Source organism: Misgurnus anguillicaudatus, chromosome 21, assembly GCF_027580225.2.
Source record: "Misgurnus anguillicaudatus chromosome 21, ASM2758022v2, whole genome shotgun sequence".
NCBI classification, from domain to species: domain Eukaryota; kingdom Metazoa; phylum Chordata; class Actinopteri; order Cypriniformes; family Cobitidae; genus Misgurnus; species Misgurnus anguillicaudatus.
In genome coordinates, this window is record NC_073357.2 from 24,607,762 (window position 1) to 24,631,853 (window position 24,092).

At 41.2% G+C, this 24,092-nt stretch overlaps 1 protein-coding gene across 4 annotated transcripts in view; it reads left to right on the top strand.

The window, feature by feature from the left end:
* kdm6ba (lysine (K)-specific demethylase 6B, a) overlaps positions 1–24,092 on the top strand; it is a 108,490-nt gene that overhangs the window by 55,703 nt on the left and 28,695 nt on the right. Inside the window, exon 1 of one of the 4 annotated variants that reach the window (XM_055198232.2) lies at positions 1,579–2,079. The exons of the other annotated variants lie outside the window; for them this stretch is intronic. The gene's annotated coding sequence lies outside the window, so the exon portion shown is untranslated. Of the gene's footprint in view, positions 1–1,578; positions 2,080–24,092 lie in introns of those variants that run through there. 4 annotated transcript variants of the gene reach the window in all.

Genomic DNA, 24,092 nt, shown 5'->3' on the forward strand with positions numbered 1-24,092 from the left:
ATTGCGCACCAAACAACTCTGAATACAAACCACAGACTTAACATTACGATGAGCTCCAGTGTTAAGAGAACGCTTTACTTCCTGCTTTATTAAAACAATCGCATCCTAATGACGAAAGTGCACCCGGGCTCGGATCGATAAAAGTACAGTGTGAGTGCGTGCTTCTGGGGGGTAGCGAGGGGGGACAATCGCGCTGGGGCATGGTTTGGTTTGGATAATGTGAGTGCGCCCTAACTATATCAAGCATAACCCAGCACAGCAAGCATCAGTTCTCTAGCCAATTCACAGATTTCTAGCCGTAAACTGTTAGATTTGGGCTGTGTCTGTAATATCCCCCTGTACCCCCATTCACTATTCCCCTACATTAGGAATTTAGGCGGAAGCACAGAGACTCTGCAGGAGCCTCAGTGGAGGGGGGCTGTTTTCACAACAACGTTTTTAACCGAAATCAGAAAAGATTTAGTTTTTGGGTCCTAAATGCCTTTCAGTTTACAGGCATGCGCGAGTATAACCAAAACAATAAGGGGTTGTGCATACCAAAACTTTTAAACGCGGCTGAAAACGCCTGGAGGACGGCGAATGCAAGCTGTTTTTCAGCTGAGTGCCAGCTTTCAGCTGTGAGACGGTTGGTTGCTGTGGTAATGCCCCGCCTCTTCTCCACTGTGATTGGACGGCCGTGTAAGAACTGAAATTTACGAGCGGATCATTTCAGCCAAAATTGAATATTTTTTAACTCTCTGCGCTCAGAACTGAGCGCGGAAAAACGCAGAGTGCCGTTTTTCAGCGCGGAAGAAAACCGCTAGCTGCTGGCTTATTTGAAAAACGCGAGCTTCCATTGGAAACAATTAAAAACATGCGCCGGCCGTGGGCGTAAAAGCTTTGGTGGTGCACGCCCCCTAATGGGAGCCTACAGGTCTGGGTTTGTGCTGCTTAAGATACTGAGTTTATTAACAATTCTCTTACAAATTGTTGCCGCTTTATAGTCTAGGGTCACTTTACTTACCTCATCATCCATCTATAAGCTGCTTGATACTTTCTCTTTCTTTCTTGTTTGATTGTATTTATCGCTCTATAGAAGAATGCCTATGTGTGCAGGTGCGTAGTGTTTCTATACAAAATAACATCGCCATCTACTGGCCTGGCCTGCACGACTCAGTGTTTGTGTAACGCGGATCTTTTGACAGCATTGTTGTGTGTATGTTAATTTTTTTAAAGAAAAAACTTGCGTAGCCTCAATGCAGCTGATTTAATATGCCAAAATATTTTGTAAATGAACACTTAAGCTTCAGGTGAACTTAAATTCTTCTGCAATCTTTAGACGTTTGCAGGGACAAGTTCCCTATGAGCCTGGTCATGACGCACTCTGATTCCAAGATATCACAGATGTATTGAAAGGAACGAGATAAAGTAAGAGATCCCTTCCGCTCTCCGATCTTTTCAATCTGACACACGGGGAGGGAGGGTGAAAACGAGGCTAAAAGAGAGAGAGAGGGAGGTGACGGGATGGGGGAGGGGCTGTTTAGAGCGAGAGATGTGAAAAAAACGAAAAGAGGCAGGCTGGCCTATAGCAAGGGGGTTGGGCTTAAGCACTCTGTGTGTATGTGTGTGTGTGTATGTGTGTGTAAGAGAGACCAGCTCCTTTCCTCTCTTTGTTTGACTACTGAGCAGAGAGAAAGAGTGAATGTGTGTATGCGTGAGTGAGAGAGCGAGAGAGAGAGAGAGGGGGGAGAAAGATTGAGTAAGGAAAGCAAAGAGAGAACGAGGGAGACACACTCTTTTTATACTTTGGCTCAGAATAAGGAATTCTGTTTTGTTTGGAGCTGGAATTCTGCGTCCTGTGAACCGTGTCAGCTTCTGCATGCTGTCTGTTTTTGTTTGCAACCTCTGCAGCCGGTGTGTGAGTGTGTGTGTGTGTGTGTGCGTGTTTGTGTTGGAGGGGGGCAGGTAGTCAATCCTGCAGCTGGTTAAAGGGAAAATAAGAGGCGAGATTTTGCTGAGCTCGTCCAGCCAGCAGACCGAACAGGCAGCTCAGAGTGTGGAATTACCTCGGAAACACTGGGAATACCGCTCGGAAACACGGTAAGAACCACTCTCTCCCAGCCTATGTTTCTTTGTGCTTCGAGCAGGCATTTAAACTAATCTCGTGAAACTATCCGGCCTGCATTTGGACAGCTCAGCAGAATGAAAACACACACTAGGCGGAGAGCAAGAGAAAGTTGCACAGTTTTTTCCAGTAGGAAAGCCGCACAAAGGAAGCTTGTTGTATGCAGTCAGTCCAGCTCGCTCTGTTTGCATGTGTGACAGTTGTGCATACGCATTCTCTCTACTACAAAAGAAATTATTTTTATTTTATTTTATAAATCTCATCGTCTTTTCCTAACATACATGTTTGTCTTTTGTTCCTCACAAGTGTGGCTACGATAGTGTTTTTTATCTTTCCTTTTAAACCACAAGGTTTGTTTGCATTTTGTAATTTTATGCATATCCGTGTGCGCGCCGGTGTCCACTTTTTTCAAGGATTATCTGTTAGTTTGAGAACCAGAGTAAGCCCTCTGCACTTGTGTGATATAACCTCCTGTGTCCTCCTGACTTTGTGTTTGTCCTGCACAACACGCGTCCATTACCGGCATCTGAAGTGTTTCGATCAATCAAGAGTCATTGTGTGTGTGTGTGTATGTGTGTATACGTGTGGTGATAGTGTCATGGGCGTTAAACTGCTGGCCCCGCCTCTCATTAAAGCTCTCCACTAAGATAAAGAAACACAAAGTATTGCCGGAAGAACACACTTGGTCATTGTCATTAAGAAATCTATACAACAAACACACACACACACAGAGTCCCCTCTTGATCTCAAATGTGATCTCATTTGGTCCATTTTCTTTTTCCGCCTCATCCATTGTCGGTATAACAAATCAGACTTCGGTACGACTGAAACATATAGCGTCGCCGGTCGTTCGCCCTCAAGCCAGTCTTGCTTTTAGCCTACATTCCCTGTCTGTCACAGCACCACGGTTCACAGCTGCTGGAGCACAAGCTAACTCTATTAGCGTTAGCATTGTTATTACCCATAATGCCACAGTGATTAGCAGGGTGCTAATCTATTCATTAGCTGCTAATGTAATTGTCAGGTCTGATAATGAGCGGGTTGTGTTTGTGTACGTCCGTAATTGTTCGCTTACGTTTAACAGACGCTTTTATCCAAAGTGACTTACAAATTAGAAACGTCAAAGGCTATTTTTTCACACAGGGGCTAGATTATCAGTGACAAAAGATGCTACACAAGATGTTTATGCTAGTTCGTATAAAAAATTTAAAATCACCCATTGGGAAAATTAAAGTTAATTTTTCGTAAGTATTATAATAAATATCGTAAATATTTTTCGTGTGTATATTTTAAATAGATGCTCATGTAAGCCATCACAGATTGACTTAAGCATATTTTCCTGCTTCTTATCTTATAATTGTAGTAACACAAAAGGTATTTTGGTGTTATTACGGTCAGTTTCTGTTCTGATCAGACTGTCTTGGTTGTAAGCGATCTCTTTTTATCGCTCGCTGTGATGGGCGTTTGTTCTTCTGCAGATGTGCACTCACGGTGAGGTGTGTGAATGTGTGCGTGTCCCCTGAACCCCACCCCCCAGACAGGCCATGCTGAACGGGGGATTGTGCATTCATTGGAATGGAGAGAAAGAGAGAAGAGGGAGGGAGGAATGATTGAGTAGGCTGCCTTGAGAAGAAAAGAAGAGAGAGATGGGGGAAGGGAAATGTTGCTTGGCTGGTGTTATGCTCTTGGTTGAAGGAGGAGAGGGGGAGGTGGGTATAAGGTAGACATCCAGCCGGCTGGTTGGAGAAGAGAGGGGAAAGATGCTGGAGAACTGCTCGAGATCGGTACTGGGGTCAAACCGAGACATCTTAACATTGATCTTCACATCGATACTTCTAAAAGTACAGCTGCTGTGAATATATTCGAGTGTAATATTTTTTTTCCGTTATATTTTGTTGGGAGTCACAAAGATGAGAGGATATGCAGTGTACGACTCTCTCCTCCTGTCAATCATTTTCAGTCTAACACACACATATATTCTCACAAATTTCTTCTTTTCATGGGCGTGCAACCTGATCACGCCAAACACACACCTGTGTTTCCAACACCTCCTTTGTCTCGTTCAAGTCTCCCAGGAATAAGGTGGCACAGATACATATGTGCACACACACACACACACATTTGCATAAACAAACAGCGCTTTTGTATGAATATTGAGCTGACAGTCTGGAATCGACAGTGTTTTTGTTTAAACGGTGACACGAGGGGCCGTCTGTATTTTCTATATTGTTATACAGAGCGTGCGGAGTGATTATGAAAGAACTGTGTCAACCACAACAGACGACTGTATGCCACATCTATAGCCGTACACAAACAGACTAAGTGAGTGTGAAAGAGAGATGGTCAACATTATCACGTATTTTACCTTCGTGATGTATGAGTGAAACTGGATATTTAAAGTGAAACAAATGTAGGAGACTGTTGGCAAGTTTGCAAAGACTTAAGGGCAGTTCACACTTTAACGTAAACTATATTAGCGTCCACATCACTGGATAATAACAGTAACTTTAAACCAAATCACTTACCTTCAATGGCATTAACTAATATTACATATTTCCTGTAATAAAATTTTACACAGCGGTTATAACCAGCAGATGTCCTCAACACGCTGCGTTTCGCGTAACTCTAAACAGTTTGTGTAATCTAATATCTTACCTTTTGCCGTCGTCAATTTAGTAGAATAAAAAGCATTACAGTGTTAATTTAACATCAACTGCATCTGCACTGCATTCCGGATGTAATTTTATTTTATGGACCTCAGCGATGAGCTTTTCCACCATGTCATCTGTCATTTCAAATGTTCGTGCACTTGAAGTTCAAATATGGTTCAAAAAGTTTATCGTTCATCAGTTGGGGAAAAACGCTCAGAAATGGTGTGAACTACGCTATTCTCTTTAAAATATTTTTTATATTATGATATACAATTTTTTTATATTTCTAGCTCCCCTGGAGTTAAACATTTGATTTTTACCCCTTTGGAACCCATTCAGCCGATCCCTGGGTCTGGCGCTAGCACTTTTAGTATAGCTTAGCATAATCCATTGAATCTGATTAGACCATTAGCATCACGCTCAAAAATAAGTGTTTTGATATTTTTCATATTTAAAACTCGACTCTTCTGTAGTTACATCATGTTCTAAGACAGACAGAAAAATAGTCCACCTGGTAACCTTCAATAGCTGGGTACTATTTTCAGGTACTGCGTAATATAATTGCAGCCATGTTACGGCAGCAAATTCCTTGATTGTTGCGCCGGAATGAGAGTGTGGTTCCTAGCCGTATCTGCCTGGAAGGTCGCGGCTTGAAATTTTCTGTCGGTCTTGGTGCACGATGTAGCTACAGAGGAGTCAAGTTTTAAATGGGAAAAATATCGTAACTCTTTGGTTATTTTTGAGCGCGATGCTAATGGTCTAATCAGATTCAATGGATTTTGCTAAGCTATGCTAAAAGTGCTAGCGCCAGACCCAGAAATCGGCTGAATGGATTCCAAAACGGTAAAAATCAAATGTTTAACTCTAGGGGAGCTAGATATGCGATATGCACATTGCCGTAGGCACTTCTGGGGTATTTCGGTTTATTGCTCAGCCCAGTGCCTAAATAGCTATTGGGCTATAGGTTAAGAGCAACCTATAGTCTGCGCGGCCCATAAAAGCGACATACAAAACAATGTCATATGCTTAATTAACATCGTTGCTGGTGAATCGTTTCTGAGCATGTTTGCAGCGGGTCGGGGTTAACAGCCGCAACTTCTCAAAAGTTGAAAAAATCGTTCAGTCATTAGGTCAGACTGTTGTGACTTCTGCAGCAAGCTTCTTCTCATGCTGAAGTACTTACATGCAACTGTCTAGCTTAGCCATTTGCCACAGCAATTTACATATAATATACTGTACTTCATGAAAGGACCTATAGACCATCAAAAGAACACTGTACATTTTTGACAAAAACAGTTGGTGTGACCAATTTCGAATTGTTTTAAGCTGATTAACGAGATGATGCATTGAGTAGCGCCACCACTAGAGGCGTCAAAGAAGAAAAGCAAGTGTTACGTTACATGTATTACTAAATGTGACCCTGCATGTAAAATCCAGGCTAAAGACTCATAATCTAATTACTAGTTTGATTTCACTCATTAGTTTACACAAATGATGTGATTTCAATGTTTGACATGGTCTTACTCAGTGAATAATAAAGATATCAAGGTTATCTTTTCACAGAATTTTGTATGAAGAATTTATGTAAAAAAAAAACAATAAATCAAAAAATGACTTTAGCTGGGTTTTCACAGACTTGGTCACAATCATTCACAATTTGACCATATAAACGATCAGATTTATAAACAGATGTTTGCATGCACATGCTGTGGTTGGAGTCTGTGTTTGTGCATTTTCAATTGACTTTAATTTTCACTTTGTATCTGGTTTTGTAGTTTTATTTTGTTTCCTTCCTGTCTGCTGTCAACCAAAACATTTTCTTGTCAAATGTGAAATGGTTTGTTTGTGTTACATGGGAACCGTGTACAGAACAACACCCTATTATTACTGTTAAAGGACCGAACGCAACAAAAATGCTAGGGCATTATTGGCCATGACCCTTCTGTAACCCTTTGTGATCAATGGGCGTTTTGCATTACTAAAATGGAGTCACATAACTAAGCGATAGGGTTACGCCATCAATGGGTGAAGTGGCACCAAGCCAATAGATGGCAGCGATTCTAGAGATATATAGAGCAAGAGGTCATCTCAGGGTCAAAAGTATGTATCAGTTTGAGCGTGTTTTCTGTCCACTAGCGTTACATTTTTTTCTTTTATTTGTCATCGCTCTTTCTTTACCCTGCTTTGGCCCCTCTCTCTTGTTTCTGTAGCAGCATTATGTGCATGCTACCTTTCTAACCTAGTTCTCCAGTGAGCTTTAACCTCTTGTGTAAGTTTGTGTGTGTGTGAAAGAGATTGTACTCTGACCTGTTGTGTAAGGTGTATATTAAAGTGTGTTTGTGGTGATGTTGTATAAGGCTTTTAAATTTATGTTTTTGTGTGTGTGTGTGTGTGTGTGTGTGTAAGGTGTTTGCAATAAGAACTGGAGCTGTTCAGATCTATGGGCGAGGATTTAAACGCAAGCGGGAGAAATTATGGTTTTAAATTGATGTGCACTAAATATAAAGTGATTTTGTTATAAACATGCTGCACAACGTTTTGTACATGTATATGTATTATGTAAGAGCTCTCTCAGATATTTCAGTGCTCCTGTATAGCTAAGTGGTAGAGCATTGCGTTATCAGCGCAAAAGATCATTGGTTCGAACCCAGGGATATTTTATCGCTTTGGATAAAAGTGTGTGGCAAATGCATAAATGTAAATGTAAATATTTCATAGCAATAAATGAAATAAGCTCATGTTGACAAAGTGAGACAAAAATGAAAGAGAAGGAGAGCAGCTGCTCTAGTGTTCATCAATGATAATCTGCGCTAAAAGTCAGGATCGATAGAAAAACATTGTGCTCGGTACATCACACATTCAAAAGGTGGTAGAATATGGATGAGTATCGTTTGAGTTTTTGTACGATATGATCGGTACTTTTAAAACACGAAAATAGCATAACACCACATAAAGGGTGTTTCACATGGTAAGCGGCAAGCAGTGGAATCGATGCGTGGCTAACGATTTTCTCAGTTTGTGTAGTCTAGGCAGTGCTGTCGGTGGCAGACGTTGACATGGTTACAGTCAGCAAGGTCACATTTGTATTTACATAAAATATAACGAAAAATCAGTTTGAATCGGTTTGTTATAATTTGTTAATGATTTGCCTAAATTACCATTACATTTTAAATCACCACCACCATGCTCTTGATTTCTTATATACATTTCTGTATGAGATTTTCCCCAGATCACTGGGAATTAAATGACGTTCCAAACTATTTTTTCCTAAATCACTTCACTTTGAGCTCAGGTTCATGTTTTGTGATTGGTTGTTAATAATCTGTTCAAAGGGATACTTCACCAATTTAGCATTCAGCTTTGTATCTGTAGAAACCCGGCAGTATTACTGAATGACCATGTTTCCCTCCATCATTTCCCCCTCAGAGGAGAGATATCTGCATTTTGGTTCTGCAAAAAAGTCCTCCGATGATGCAAAACTCGTCATATTACATCATCGGAGGACTTTTTTGGAGAACCAAAATGCAGATATCTCTCCTCTCAGGGGGAAATGAGGGAGGGAAACATGGTCATTCAGTAATACTGCCGGGTTTCTACAGATACAAAGCTGAATGCTAAATCGGTGAAGTATCCCTTTCAATAATTGGTTAAAGTTTACATGGCTGCAGCTGCATTTCACAAAAAAAAATTAACTGGCGCGAGTAGCGTAGCGTAGTTACACTGTAAAAAATACAAATATTTTGTTGAATCGACTCGGATTTACAAGTCATTTCAACTTACTATTGTTTATCTTGACTAGAGATGAGTTGTTATAACTACAGGTGAGTTGTTATAACTTATAAAATTAAGTTGACTTTTCTCAACTATATTTTATAAGTTGTAACAACAAATCTCTGTTGATATGACTTGTAAATCTGTGTTAATTTAACAAAAAAATTTAAGGCAGCAAAGTGTTTTTACAGTGTAGGATTTTCTAATTCGTATGGAAGTTGATCTTCACGCTCGCGTGGTGAATTATGGGACTGACAGCGGAGCAAAAAAAGTGTTAAATGCAGTGAAGAGCAGCAAAAAGGTTGGACGTTTCTCTACTATATGCAAAAATCAAAAGAAAAATGCTGGGTAAAAGCCAATCGTGGAGAAAGTAGGCAAGCCAAGATTGTGACTTACATTTCTGACAGTTTGTTGAACTGGTGATTACCAAGCTAAAATCATGTCTGATTTACATTAAATGTGTTTTATCTAAGTTTGTTTTGAACATTTGCTATATACTTTAGGTGGTAGATGGCACCAATAAAGTGTTTAGTTTGTAAACTTCAGTCAAAAGAAAAGGAAACGCAATCAGGGTGAAAACATTAGTTTCGAAGTCGTGCTATACATTAAATAAAACAACATGCCCCAAAGCGAAAGCATTTTGGGCAGGATTTTGGATGCACGAGCACTGTTCAGACCGCCTCCACTACACTTGTAAAACCACCTGCATTGTGCCGCTATCCCCATGTCTCCTGTTGAAAATGAACTAGACACTTGCCACTTCCGCATCCCATCTGAAAGGCTGGCAACAGCTGTAGTACTAATAAAAACAGTAAAGTAAGTTTCCGCAATTCTTCTAAAGAAATGATAACATATTTACCTTTTTTTGTCAAAATAGGCTACCTGCTGCGGTCAAAACAAGTGTAATTGTGGCATTAACGCACTCCTCTTAAGATCTATGTCATACAATTGACGCCCCGTTTACACTTGTGTTTAGCGCCATCCACTTGTGATCCAAACCCCATTCGCACAGACCTTCAAGAAAATATCCCTAAAATTGCCAAACAAGCTTCTGTGTGAACGCAAACACGTCCCGTAAATCTTCTGGGATCGTTGCCGGAAAGAGGACCTAGTAAGATACACAGAAAACCCTCTGTGTGAAGAAGAAGCTGAAACAATGCGGTAATGGGCGTGTTGTAGTGAGGAAGCGCGCATCATCACAACAAAAGTTATGGTTCAGCTATTTAAAACGAGAGATTTACATGCGTATCAACATTCACGACGAGAAATGTCCAGGGCTCCAGACTCATTTTTTTAACTAGGGGCACGGTGGCACCCAACTGAAAATTTTAGGGGCGCAACCAGAAAGTTTAGGGGCACACACTGTAAATCAATATTAACATTTCTACTAATTTCCACTGTATTTCTAATAAATACTTTAATGATAGATGCAGAAAGTACAATGTGCGCTTTTCAAATTCAGTGTCACATCACAAAAAAAAAGTCAAATTTACTGGTCGCACATGTGCGACTGGATGTAAAATTCAGTGGCACACACTCAAATTTTGGTGGCAGTCTGGATCCCTGATGTCGCTAGATTGAAGCAGTTATCAGGAAATGATAAATGAGACGCATAAACAATGCGGGCGAGTGGTTTTTGGAGACAGAAATAATAAATAATATGCAAACTTCAGATGCTGCAAGAGGCTGTTTACACTTGGCATAAACACGCGTTTTCTTGGATTGGATCACAAGTGGACGAAGTTAATGCCAAGTGTAAACGTGTTCAAAACGTTTTGAGCTCATCCACTTTCAACTACTTTCAACCACATCTAGAGGAGGTCGAAACCACTTTCGATCAGATCGCTTTCGAGTTGCGGAACGCACATGTGGTTGAATGCGTTCGAACAGCCACACGCGACTGCCTTCTCTTCGCCCATTTATCTAATCTGAGGTATTAAACACAAGTTTTACGTCTTTTTTGACTTCTGGCGTGAACATTCGGTGAACAGCGTTATTTTTAGCCTTTCATTGATAAAACTAAGCGACTGATCTCCGTAGTTTCGTTTTGAAAGCGTGTGAAAGTTGCGCGATCCTATTTCATCAATTGCGCTGAAAATTCAAAGAAAGCTCTTACATACTCATGTACAAAACACTGTGCAGCATGTTTACTTGCTAAACAAGCAGTGCACTCCGACATAATATTAGTTTGCGTCCATATAAACTCATAATTACTCCCGCTCGGGTTTGAATGACAGCAGAGAGACTTGCCCACCGTCTCACAGACCACCCCCTCATAGTATTCAGCACAGAAGCGGTCGAAAGTGGACAAAAGAGACGCATTTAAATACCAGGTGTAAACGTTATGTGTCTCTCTCGTCCACTTGTGATCCGATCGATGAAAACACATCTTAATACCAAGTGTAAACAGCCCCAAAGATAGTCCAGGACTTTAAACAGGTCACGTGTCTTTCCATGACCTTGCAGATGACGGCAAATCATTGGCAGTGTGAATGAACAAAAAATCAAACGATCCCTGAAAAATCCAGGATGCATTTTCCGTGTATTTTCCAGAATGTCTGTGTGAAAAGGGCTCAATCGACCAAAACGCATTTCAATACCAAGTGTGGACAGGGCTTCTGTGTGTTTGTCTGCCTCTGCTGTGTGTTTTACACTCCTGCAACCTGATCCATTTCTTGAAGATGAGGGAGCATGTGCAGACGACCCCTGTGTGCGTGCGTGTGTATGTGCGTGTCCGGTTGCAGTCAATGTCATTGTTTATTTTAATTGATTTTTCGCTCTTCTTGTTTCTGTCTTGTGTAATTTCTGGAGCTAATTCAGCTGGTTTACTAGTATATGAATGTGTAATGCATGCTTATGACTCTTTTGTTTGGGTCATATGGTAGTATGGCATCTTTGTCTCAGTTCCGTCCTTATTCTTCTAATTAAATGTGTTAGTACAAGTTTGTTTCTCTTTTTTTGTATAAGTGTGTGATTTTGTATCAGGGTCTGTTTTAATCCTTGTGATGTTGTATTATCATTTTTCTAAAGCATAATATATCTATAGAGGTCAGACACTTTGCAAAACAGAGCTAGAAAGGAGGGTTTTGGGAGGTTTAGATGCTCAATATATTCTCTTCCACGTACATGAGAGCTGGCGTAAACGTCATGGGACCACCTTCAGTCCAGCAGGTGCAGGAGTCATCTGAGCTGTGTGTGTAAAGCTGATCCCATTTGTTTTTAGCACCATCAGTGGTAACTGTGGATGTTGCTTTCATTGAATGTTTATGTGGAGCCATTTGCTTGCAGCTATAGTGGCGTCCCCTGCTGTGTGTATGTGTAAGTGTGTGTATATGTGTGTGTGTGAGCGTTCATGTGCTCTGGTCGAGAATAAATAGAACAGCAGTGTGATTTCACACCCCTCCTCCAGCCCTGCCCCCCCCCCTCCTCAGCATCAGTGCATCTGTGTCATGTCACTGGGTTCTGCCGTCCCAAAGTAACCCTCCCCCTCCCTCCCACAAGCACTGTCTTTCTTTATTTTCTCATGTTTTTCTCTCTTTTTTACAACTGTTCTTACATATACATACACACAGTAGATGCAATTATATATGTATGTATGTATGTATGTTTAGATGACATTGATACACAATGTTTTTAAAAGCATATACATGTAAGAACTAAACGTAGTACATGCAACCCAGCTAAACACATGCACCCACATGCATAACATATTTTGGTGTATACGCGTTTATGTGCGATTGACGAGAGAGATACTAGCGCAGAAGGCTTTTGTATGTTAATGTGGGGGTGTGTTTGTAGCCCGAGGCTCCTCCCCCAGGGAGAGACAGACAGGTGTGGAACAGATTGAGTTCTGCCTCAATGATACCGTCTCTGCACACACACATAAATATATGCACAAATACAAGAACACACCTGCACGTTTGCACACAAGGTCACTACAACTCATTAATGTAGACATACAAATACACAAAGGCATATACAAGACAAACCCGCATAACTAATAATGTAACATTACACATGCACACATATAGCGCACACAAACATAGATGTATTTAGGATAGTAAATAATACAAACCTTTTTTTTTGCATTAACCTGACCTGAAAATGTCAGATACATACATTCCTGTCAGCTGATGCGTTTTTGCGTTTTGTTGGTCTTGTATGATATTAGCATATAAACTGTCTCTTTACTTTTCAGTCAAAACTAAATCAAATCTTTTGTCCTCCTAGAATCATCCAAATCTTTACTAGCTGCTTTCTGAGGTTAAGCTTATAATCACACGTGCATTGTGCATTACACTGTGTTTTTGTTTGTCCTTGAGCTTGACCCAGTGTTTATACAAGCACACAAATCTCAATCCTTTCAATTGGTGTGAATGTGACGTAATGACCCATATAATAGTTACCCATTCTTGGAATGTGACCTCTGCATTTAACCCATCTAGTGACTCGTGAATACACACACACTTACACTGGGAGCAATGGGGGACAGGTGCCTTAATCAAGGGCACTTCAGTCGCAACCTCAACTCTTGGGTTACAAGCCCGAATCTCTAACCAGTGGGCTGCGATTTCCCACTGTTTAAGAAAGAAGTTGTGTGAGCACGTTGTTACTTGTCAGTAGGTTTGTTGCTTGTGTGTTTGTGTGTGTGTGTGTGGTCTTGCGTTGGTTTAAAGACAGCATGTGTGAATCATATGTGAGTTTAAACTATTCAGTGAGTCATTTTTAGTGTGAATGTGATGAGAGTATGAACAGATGGATGAATAGTGATGAATGCACGACTAAGCCCCCCCACATGCACGCTCACAATACAGGTACATTCATATAGACCCTATTGTGTTAGAGTACCCACTGTACGCATATATATGCCAACATTTACTTTGGGAACATACCTTAAATTTTTAAACATAAACACCATTATAATTACTATAGACTACAATGCAAAAAGTTTTCTGTAAGTTTTTGTACAAATGAGCACATCTCAAATCACTTGTCCCCAAAATACATTTTAAAGAACTTTTTGCCCACTAGGGGGTGCTAGACATGTATTTTTCACGTCTAGCGCCACCAGAGGCCACAAGTGGCAAGTGGCTGTCGCAAAGGAAAAGAAGACAACTCTTTAGGTCTCAAAGTGTGCCTTCCAGCATGTCATCTGAATATAATTTCATGGGTTTTATTTTATTTCAAATGCCAAAAGATCGTGTAGCTCACGTTTTCAAGCCAGTTATAACGGAGGACGCTTGGTTAAAGTTTATATTTAAAAAATATTGACTTACAGGGGAATCGAACTTGGATCGCCCGTGTGCTAGGTCCATGACGCCACCACGTGCCACAATGTCACGTGATATAAGTCTCTCTCTAAACTCTCCAAGTAGCCTCCAGTAAAATTCACGTAAAAAAATAGCGTTCGAGCGCCAGACAGGACTTATATATGCAAGCAATATAACATACTTACTTGTACAAAAGCATGAGGGCCAAGTCAGCATCGGTCAGAAACCCCTCCTCCTTCTTTAGTTCATGCCAGCGAACAAACGCTGGCCCAATATAATTGATCTTCGTCCTTCTTTTTATTCTGTCACTTTCCCGTTTTCTCTTTCTGGTCTCCTCCGACAAAACCTTGGGTTCTTTTTCTTAGTTGCTGCTTCGGCCATGACAAAAACATCAGGAAAATAAATAGTTGCGCTCTCACGTCTGAATTTGAGGAAGTGACGTATGCCGTAAAGCAGATTTTTGTAGGTTTTTGTTTTGTGCTCGAGTTACTACCCGAAACCTCAAGTTTAAAAGTACGAGTAAAAGCAATACAGACCCTGTCAGGCTATGGTAGACAAGTCATTTAACCTATTTTAAGTCGATGTACCATCACAAGGGTCTTGAAAATATTATGAAGATTGAAAAACTACAAAGTGTCACTTTAAGTGCAGCACACACATTTTTAAAACTAATTGTGTGAATTGTTGTTTTGCATTCATATTACATTAGTCATGACTTACATGAATCATATTCGCCGAGAGTCAAACTGCCTGTTCACGCAGAGTACATATTCACAACAATCGAGAGTAAATGTAAAGATGGTATTCCTGTAAAACTAGTATCACTACTGACAAAATTTCATCCAGATGCAGAAATTTACTTGCTTGTTCATTGTCCTTTTCTCCCCTGGCTGATTAAAAGTGTTTAAGCAGTGTTTGGCTTTAACCCCATTCAGCACTTTGGTTTCTGTGTGAACACAAAAACCAAAGTCCCGTAAATGTTCTGGGTTCACTCCTGTACAGAGGACCTAGTAACATACACGGAAAGCATTTTGTGCAGACAAGATGCATAAACAATGCCTTAAGGGTGAGGACGCTAGGGTTGGGAATCGAATAGCCGGTGTTGCTCTGCTTGGGACTGGCGGGTTCTGTAAGAATTACTTGCGCACATTGACTCAAGCACTTAATTAAACCAGCTGTTGCACTCGCATTGCACGCAAATTCATACGCGATTTAAAGCAGCGTACGCAAGCGCTGCATTTAAACAGTTGCGTAATTCAAAAGTGAAAGTAAAATGCGCACAACTGCATGCGCATTTATAAGCCCCTCCCATCCGGTGATACCGGTATCACCAGGTTTGTCACGCGCTGATTAACCAGTGGGAAAATTCTGTCACCGCTGCAACCCTACAATAGAGGACACGCATGTCATCGCAACCAGACGTTAAGAAGCAGAGATCAGGGAGCTTGTCACTATCCGCGCTGAAGCTGAGATCATTCACCACCATGACAGAACAGCTCATCACGCGCTCCTTATGACCTTGTCATAAACTAAAATGCACACACGTGTTTTCTCAGGAGATATATCACAGATAATTGGCAAATTTTAGACGCTGTGGAAAACAGGATCTTTACGCTTAGACACTTTTTACAGGATCTTTACGGTATGTGTGTGAATGCATGCACATAGTTCGGAAAATCATTGGCAGTGTGAATAAACCAAAAATCTAATCTTCCTGGACGCATTTTCTGTGTATTTTCCGTAATCTCTGTGTGAAAAAGTCTTTTGTTTCGCACTTTTTAGGTTTATGGTGCATGGCAGGTTATCTGAAAGGTGCATTGCACCACCTGTAGTACCTGGGAACATTTCTTCTCCATTCATACAGCTAAATATTAATTTCACTGCCACTGTGAATATTATATGTTTTGTGTTCTGCTCTTGGTGTAAACATGCCTATTTATGTTTGGGTATATAACTGCTTGAGTGCTCATGACAGTAGCTATTTAGACTCTAAACAAAATATGTTGCCAACAGACACTGAAATACAGACTATAAAACGTTCAGACCCTCATGTCTGCCGCTATCCTCCTTTACTCTTTGGGGACATGATAAACATTGCTGTTTTACAGGTAACACATACACAAAGCACTGGAGAAGTTTTTGACAGAGTAGTAAAGCTAGTTATCATTAAAGACTATATTTGACACGTTTGAGATGGTGTTAATGATAGCTTGCATTGTCTAGACGTCTACACCGGGGGGCTTTAAGACTGCAGGAACTGAAGTTACCATAGAAATGCCCAAAGTCCTGCTGATCTCAGATCTGTTCAACTGTGAGATGGATTTACACAAGAAGTTAATGCCTCCTGGGTTTAAGAATTATTTGTGAGGTGTTGTAACGGAGAAGGTGAAGAAGCATGTATAGGCCTGTTTGTTGATTATCTCAACTTGTTGGTACCTAGTCTTAGACTGTTGTTCTTGTCTCTTGTTTGCATTGAAGTGTATGCAAAAGAGACTGTCTGGTCTGGTTGTTGTTAAGTCTGTGGATGTAGATGGAAAGGTTTTTTTATAGTTTTGGGAGTGTTTCTCCAACTCGCTACTGTTATGTGGTCGACTGCATGTTTGAGAATTAGACCAAACCCTCTTGAATGGCTGACAGATGTTTGAAGATGTTTAAAATATTCATGAAGAGTTTCAATGCGCATGCACTCCCAGATACTTTGAGAAGAGCCAGTGTTAGGGATTTTCTCTTGGCTTTGTCGGTTACTGTTTAGACAATAGCGCATGTGTGGGTACAGGTTTGCATGTGGGTAAATTTCACAACCATACATGGCTGAATCTGACCTTTTCATAAGTTGTGTGGTAAAAGTTCACTTAACCAAACCTTCGCCACAGTTTCTGCACCCGCCCACATCCCTGCACGCCTACTCGCACGAACTGATCTCAATCGCAGCCACAGGGACGCAGACAGACTAGTGGGCAGGGACCTGATAGACCAAAACAAATAAAGCGGACACACGCAAACATCACGCTTTGACCTCAATGTCTGATATAACTCAATAGCAGATTCTGTAGCTTAACAGATACAGCATGGTGTTAGCAAAGGTCATGGGTTCAGTACCAAGTTACACCGCATTTATATTACATTTTAAAAAGTTAAAGGAATAGTCTACTCATTTTCAATATTAAAATATGTTATTACCTTAACTAAGAATTGTTGATACATCCCTCTATCATCTGTGTGCGTGCACGTAAGCGCTGGAGCGCGCTGCGACGCTTTGATAGCATTTAGCTTAGCCCCATTCATTCAATGCTACCATTTAGAGATAAAGTTAGAAGTGACCAAACACATCAAAGTTTATCCTATTTAAGACGAGTAGTTATACGAGCAAGTTTGGTGGTACAAAATAAAACGTAGCGCTTTTCTAAGCGGATTTAAAAGAGGAACTATATTTTATGGCGTAATAGCACTTTTGGGAGTACTTCGACTAGCCTGAAAAGTCCGCTCCCCTTCTCACTCTCATAATGGGAGAGGGAGGGTGTTACTGCGCCGAGTCGAAAAACTCCCAAAACTGCTATTACGCCATAAAATATAGTTCCTCTTTTAAATCCGCTTAGAAAAGCGCTACGTTTTATTTTGTACCACCAAACCTGCTCGCACAACCACTCGTCCCAAATAGGAAAAACGTTGATGTGTTTGGTCACTAAATGGTACCATTTATCTCTAAATGGTACCATTGAATGAATGGGGCTAAGCTAAATGCTATCGAAGCGTCACAGCACGCTCCAGCGCTTACGTGCACGCACTAAGATGATAGAGGGATGTATCAACAATTCTTGGTTGGGGTGGTAACATATTTTAGTATTGAAAATGGGTAGACTATTCCTTTAACTTATTGCCTTAATCTGATTGATTAAGACTTATCCAGCACTTTTGTCTAGTACCATCAATAAAACACACAAAACACCCAGACCATCTTAACTCTACAGCAGCACCTTGGCAACTACCCCAACACCCAAGCATCGTGCTTTTTCATCTATGGCTTTTTGGCTGTCAATCGATTACATTTTTTATAAGGTTACTCACACCCTGTTTGTGAGAGTAATCATGAAAATGTTGTGACATCATTTATTTTATGCCCCAAAGTAAATATAAAGTGAAGTAAACTTAAAATTCCTTGGTGTCTCGAAAGGCAGTCAAGAGGTGTGTTCGTCTTTGACAGATGCTTTGATAAAACAACTATGTAACGGTCAGAGCTCTGCGTGTGCGTATTTGTCTCGATGCAACTCTGTGCAGACTGGTTGGTGCACTGAATGACAAAGCCTTGGTACTCCTCCACACGCCAAACGGTCCGCGCACCACTAAAACACACCCCATACCCACAGCCCGCGAATCAAGCCCGGGCGCGGTGCTGCCATTTTTTACGTAAAATAATTGCGTTAATGATTAATGAATTAAACGCATGCGTTAACACGTTAACGCTGACAGCCCTAATGAAAATCTAGTTGTTTGCCCTTGCTTATGTAGGTGTCTTCGTGTGTGTACTGGGGTATATGGACTATTGTCCAAACACGAAGAGGTGCTCTGAGTCATATGTGACTAACTATCAGAAAAATTTTATACAATTCACGCAAAAACAAGCTTGCACACAGCAGTGTGAACATGCAGGTCGGTTTCACAAAGTGTTGGTAGCAGGCGTGGTAACAAGTTTGGTTAGGTAAGCAAAGTGATATAACTTAACTGCTCTGTTACACAGGTTAATACTGTAAATCTGTGACACAGTTTTTTGCTGTCCAGGGCCCTCAGGGGTTGAAATTTTTGTAAAACTGAAGTTACTGTTTTACCAAATAGTTTTGGCAATAGCTAATCAGGCATAAGTCTGAGCAACGCCGGTGGCAATAATTTTTTACTTTGAATAATTTGTGTGTTGAATAGTACGTTTTCTTATACTAATAAGGAATGATGTTTTCTATGTCTGAATCGACACATAAACTGGCCAAATCAAATTAGGTTCAGGGTGAATCATTATCCTATTACAAAAACCCTTGGATCTAGGAAAGGTCCTCACTAATCCAGGCTTTTCGGGTGTGTATGTATACGCGTGAGTGGCAAGTGGCAGGTGTCTCTAATACAAATGGCAAAACCGGTTTTCTGGGTTAGTGAGGTAGTGCTAAAGTGTGTCGCTGTAGTAGGTCAGTATGTTGTGTTTGGTTCTGCTTAAATGCAACTAAAAAATAAACTTAGTGTGTCGTCTTTATTTATCGTCTTTGTTTTCTTAATCACACGATGTGTACATTAGAATTATTTGTAAATACATTACAGTGGGTTCAATGATGGCACTCTTCTGTGTGTTGAGTTAGCACATTTCGGATATTTTATTGACAGTTTGTGTGTGAAATGGGGCGAGATGTGTTGAGTCACAAAGCTTTGATGTGTGTTGAGTAAGCCAAGTTTTCAGTAAGTGTGTGTGCAAGCATGTACAAGTTTAACAAGGTCACGTTTTTGAAAATGTCTAAAATCGGAAAAATAATATTTCGCCCTCCAATAGTGTCAATATTTTGTGCGAGAGTTAGGTTTAGGTGTAGGGTACATTTAATATCATTATCTAATATAAGTGGAGTTCCCCATTAATAAAGCTTGTGAAATCTGTGTGTGCGCACCTGAATGAGGAAGCTAGATGAATGAAAATCTTCTCTTGTTTTTTGTTTTCAGTCTCACGCTCTGTCTTTCACTTTCACGCTTTCCGAGCACCAGACCTCATGATCGCTTTGAGTCTGGGTGTCATGCTGTCCCCTACAGACACACATTTTCATGTTTGTTTGGTCTGTGTGTTCATATAATCCCCTGAATCCTCTCTTCACCTTCAGAGAGTAGATTAGTCCTGTCTTTGGCCTTTTCTCATCTAACCCCTGTAAATTCCCCCTGACTGTGACCTTTGAGCTCATGGAGTCTGTCAAGGTTTAGAGTGACATTTAAAATGATGGGCTAGATGTTAGCTTGGAGATTTCAGAGCTTGATTCCCTGAAAGATATCAACTTATTCAAGGGTTTACCAAATGTAAAGTTCAAGGGTTTTAACAAATTCTCTCTCTCTCTCTCTCTCTCTGTCTTGATGTTAAGTCAGATTGTTTTATGCAGATGCTTGCTGTATTGCATTATTATCCTTGCCAGTTAGTTTCCAAAAGCATTTTCTGAACAAAATGTGGCACATGCCTATGCAAAAGTCACTGCTAGCATTCTAGGACATTGCTATGCAGGCGCTAATTTGTTGATTTGTTGCTCTAGTTGGTTGCTCAAGTATATGGGTTTTTCCCAGTAAAAACTGTGGGTTACAATAGCCAAGGTTCCCAGGGGTCCTTGAAATTTTGTGAATCTGGGGGGGGGGAGATTCAAGGTCCTGGTAAGTTTTTGAAAATATACATACATAGATAGTTTTCTGAAAAAAAGTCCATATTATTCCCTGTGTAGTGTAGGATAATATCATAAAAATTCTAGACTTTTTAAGCACACATGCTAAACTGTTCACTTTAAATGCTTATATCTTCTGTATGCAAATGTTGATTCATACCAAAATGCTTTTTTGCAGTTGTGTTTGACACATGAAAACATCTTGGGTTACGTATATAACTGTTGTTCCCTGAGAAGGGAACGAGACGCTATGTCTCCCTTGCCATACTTCCTGCGTCCCTGTAACGCCGTCTTTGGCAATATTTCAGATAGCGATATACTTCCTAGCTCCCGCGTCACCCTTTCTTTGTCGTTAAGCCTCACCATTGGTTGAATTTGATATACACATTCAGACGCACTTACCCCTGGAGGCGTTCCCAAAGTGTCACTGCAGTGACGCAGCGCGAGTTCCCTCGAAAGGGAACTGTAACAATTTATTTTTAAAAGGTAACACGATGTAATCTTGCTCTCACTGGAAGTGTTTCCCCACATTTAGTCCTTGAATTTGAGGTTTTTGGAGCTGGAAAGTCCTTGAAAGGTCCTTAAATTTGAAGTTAACTAAGATGTGGGAACCCTGAATAGCATACCTTTCCTCAAGTCACACAATTTGTGCGGTCTGTAGAACCGGCACTAGGGGGAAGTTACATACTAAAGTTTAAAATCTGACTTTTTCCATGTTTAAGTGCTGCGTTTACATCAGACGCGGTAGAGGCGGCAAGCGCAAGTGATTTACATGTTAAGTCAATGCAAAGACGTGATTAGGCATCCTGCGGCACGGTACATGTGTTAAGCGTGGCGCGTAACCCGCGGATGGCGCATAACCCGCGGATTGAGCGTTGCAGCGGGAAAAGCACAAGTTGAAAAATCTGAACTTTGGCGGATTTCCGCGCCGCATTAAACAATTAGGACCTTGCTGTAGTAGTGACGTGATCACAGGAAGCGAGCGGAGTCTCAGCGAAGTCGCAGAAGCCCCTCCCATGACCCGAATTTCCGCGTGAATGTCTCGAATGACTAGAATGTCACGCGCGAAGAAGCGAGTGAACTCAAATGTTCAAGCACCCAACTACGTTTTTGCCGCCTCTACCGTGGCTGGTGGGAATGCACCATTAGAATTGGGTCTCCAGTGCTTTTATCAACCTACAAAATGTGAAAAAGAACAACCCAAAACAGTTTTGGTAAACCATTCTCTGCAAACATGTGAAAAAAAGCTCATTGAAAATTGGCTCCCACTGTTATGTCAGAAGGGGATAATATCGCCCCTTAATCTGGACTATCCAACCACAGCACTGCCATTTAGTGCAGAGATCAGCTCATTTGCATTTAAAAGGAAACACCCCAAAACAGCACATTTTTGCTAACACCTACAAGTGGCAGTTTTAACATGTTAAATTATAAATTATCTATATGGTATTTTGAGCTAAAACTTCACATACGCACTCTGGGGAGACCACAGACTTATGTAACATCTTCAAAAAGTCTTGTGAAATGTCCCCGTTAATTTATATTGTTAGGGTTTAGTTTATATCCTTAACCCTAACCATGAGCAGTAAAAATAATATTGTCATTGCAAGCACCACTTGCACAATTGCGATGGGTTTCACTGCTTGCACATGCTTAGATTTTACAGCTGTTGCTGCAGGGCTGCTTTTAACTTAAAAGTCAGAGCAGCTGTCTACCTGCAGGGGTGCGACCCTTTGACATTTAGGTCATAAGTCATGCACCCGCTTTATCTGACAAATAAAAAGCAGTTGAGAGAGAGAATAGGGTCAAAAACTAATACCAAGGCTCCTTTGGATGAGTGTAAATCACACAGTATGTTCCTCCCTCAAGTGTGACACGAACAGTGTCCTTCAAGTGTGATTGTCATCCCCCTACTGTACGGGATGCATGTAAGTGTGGGCCATTTAATTTCAAAATCAACTGGCTTATACACACACACAACGTGAACCGTAGTGCACTGAACCGTCAACGTTGGGTTAATGTGGGCAGAGGTGGGTGTGAACCCTCTGAATGAACCAGCAATGTGTGGCACCTTACTTACTCAGTGCTGATTCACTGAAGCCCACAACGTGGTAGCAGGATGATGATCTAAAGACCACATGTATATTATGCATAAATATGCATACCACAAATTGCTGCCATTGCCCATCTGACAGTTCTGTCTATTTTAGCTCCGTCTATGTGTGTGATCTGGATTCTGCTGTGCTCGTGGGAATGCTGGTATATTTAGCCCATGTGTGAGAACTGGGGATTAAGCTCCATCCCTCCCTGTTTATAGGGCCAGAGCCAAGCGATCAAAACAGCAGACCTCACCATCTAAAGGGCTCATTATAGTTCTGCGTAGGTCCTACGCTTTTCATTTATACTCTTGTGTGTCGTCGTTGTCTGCGTCGACGTGCAATTACACATGCGGGCCACTAGTAGGCAGTGTTCACGCATGTAACCCACAGTGGAAGTGCAACCGCAAAAGAAGAAGAAGCCTTTTGTGTATGATTTTAAAAGACCAGCAAAGATAGAGATAAATAGACAGCATCTTTTGTTGCAGTTTGAGTTTTTTTTTGTTACAGTGCATTGACATTTTTATTCGTTTTTGTTTTCCCTGATTTCGAACCCATGACCTTTTGCGCTGCAAACGCAATGCTGTCCCACTGAGCTATACAGGAACATTGAGTTAAATCACCACTCAGCTCGGCCCAACTTTGTTCTTAGCATTTTCCGCTTGCGATGGTATGAAGAAATGCGATACAGATTTTTTTTAACTGACAGGAGGGGTTCTAGCGGACACATCACAGCTTTTGCAGTCCGCGTAGAATGGTCGTCCTGCTAAATTTCTGTTGAGGTGCACGTTAGGCTACACACACAGCCTACAACAAAGTTTTTACAAATAAAAAATAAAGGTGAGTGTCTTTCAATTGACGTCTCTCCTTTTGAACTGCGCTCGGACGTGATTTGCAATCACATTGGGACTTTATGAGTCCAAGTCAACCACCCTCGAGCCCACCTCTGCAAGCCGGCCAGGGCCTGATTAACCAAACCGCGCCCGGGTGCGGTACAAAGCATTCACACTAGTCAAACGAACCCAGCTTTGGGGGTCAAACGCGTCCGGGAGCTGTTCGGTTTGGCCCTTTCACACAAGACGCGGTGTGCGCTGCGCTATGAAACACATTCATTTCAAAGGCTTGTGGATCACGCCAGGGTCAAAGTTCAAAACAGTTTAACTTTTGCGCTGCGCTATGTGACAATTATCCACAAAGCCAATAGAAACAAGCACACCAATCCAAATGGACGAAAAGCTTGTACTGTGTGTGTCGGAATTTCCGGAGCTGTATAATACAAGTTTACGCTCCTATAGAGACGTCTGAAGAAAAGCTGTGTCATGGAACCACATATCAATACAAGTTGGCATGTCAGGTGTGTTTTAAGTCAGGTAGCTTGTTGTAGGTAGACAGCTTAAGTTACGTGAAATTGACGTTTAGAACTCCCACTAAAAATTTTAAAACTCTGCCTACTTTGGTCTGGCCAGCATAGCGCAAATGGCTTGGCTGTGCTAAACCCAGCGGCGAGCGCAGCGCACACCGCGTCGAGAAAGCCGCATTAGTGTAACATAAGCACACACTGAGTGTTTGGATGTGTGGGTGGAAGAGGTCACTGAGCGTTTGGGTGTGTGAGTGGAAGAGATCACAGGGCATCACACCTCAGTCACAGTGGTCATATCACTTTGTCCTGTTTGGTATCCTGTTTTGAGTCCCACCATACACACAAAAGCAGGTTGCTAACGATACAAAAAGAATAGTAATATTAGTTTATTTGCTAGATCCCAAAGTTTGGATTTGCACACCTGCTACTGTCGATTTTATTGTCTGTTTTGTTT